The 1353-nt window shown below is 43.4% G+C and overlaps 1 protein-coding gene across 1 annotated transcript in view; it reads left to right on the top strand.

Annotated features, from left to right (window-relative positions):
* asb6 (ankyrin repeat and SOCS box containing 6) overlaps nt 1–1353 on the top strand; it is a 10394-nt gene that overhangs the window by 2255 nt on the left and 6786 nt on the right. The window lies entirely within an intron of this gene.

Here is a 1353-nt window from a genome sequence, read left to right as displayed (position 1 = left end):
GAACATCTGCCCCCAATCAGCTTTTGAAAGTTCTTGCCTAATACTGTCAAAATTGGCCTTTCTCCAATTTAGAACTTCAACTTTTAGATCTGGTCTATCCTTTTCCATCACTATTTTAAATCTAATAGAATTATGGTCACTGGCCCCAAAGTGCTCCCCCACTGACACCTCAGTCACCTGCCCTGCCTTATTTCCCCAAGAGGAGGTCAGGTTTTGCACCTTCTCTAGTAGGTACATCCACATACTGAATCCGAAAAGTTTCTCATACACACTTAACAAATTCCTCTCCATCTAAAGCCTTAGCAGTATGGCAGTCCCAGTCTATGTTTGGAAAGTTAAAATCCCCTATCAGACATCTTCAGAAAATCCATTTTTAATTTGCTCGCCACTTTAACCTCCTAATATATTTTCTTCCTCTTTATTTTCTTTTGGTCATCACTTTGTCCAGTTTGAAGCTGACCCTTGGTCATGTTTGTAGTTTTCTTGGAATTTAATGTGACCCTTCACTTCCTCGCTTTGCTCTGGTTGGTTTGTCCCCTTCCTAGATTCCTCCTTCCTTTCTACAATACATCTTTGTTGTGAGTCTTGAACTATAAAATCAGCTATTATTTATAAACTATCTTTACTGGTGAGCTCCTTGCCCAGTCTCGTATCCACCAGATCCATGATCCCCTGATCCCTGATCAGACCCACAGTATATTGTTGCAGCAACCCGTCCCGAATGCACTTTGTGAAGAATTCCTCATGGCTACCCCAGGCAAACTGCATGAAGATTCAGCTCTCCCCCGATTAACGTACAGCCTTTTCCCATCCTCTCATTATCTTCTGGCTTATTTTCTATTTAACATTCCCGCTATTATCAGAGGAACAACTCCCACCAATATCTCCTTCCATTTGAGATTTCTTATGTGCACCAAATAGATCCTGCAGCTGCCGGGTTGGGCTGGTTTCTTGCTGTTGTACTGAGACGTTGATACTAACTGAACTACCCAGCATTCTCTTCCTGCCGACCTTTACCCTGAATGTTCCATTCACAGCTTTGATCTCCCTGTAAACAAGTCTCTGTAATGGCGATAAAATCATACCCTCGATTTGTGCTGGGAATTAAGTGAACTTGTTTTCAGACGACTGCAGGCATTTAAGTAAAGAGCCATTATTTTTGCAGTGAGTTTTCATTTCTTCCTCTCCATTCATCCTCTTTACTGCTGCTTTTCCACGTTGGGTGTACTTCACTCCTTCCTGTCTCACTCTGACTGTAATGACCTGCTTTGTCCTACTGTCCGATCCCACAGCATTGTAACATTACGTTTCCCCACCCCCCCCCCCCCCCGAACACCACTACCACCCTCCCCC

The sequence above is a fragment of the Chiloscyllium plagiosum genome, chromosome 30 (assembly GCF_004010195.1).
Source record: "Chiloscyllium plagiosum isolate BGI_BamShark_2017 chromosome 30, ASM401019v2, whole genome shotgun sequence".
NCBI lineage: Eukaryota > Metazoa > Chordata > Chondrichthyes > Orectolobiformes > Hemiscylliidae > Chiloscyllium > Chiloscyllium plagiosum.
Note: the sequence above shows the minus strand (reverse complement) of the source record. Positions and strands in the feature narration are given on the sequence as shown.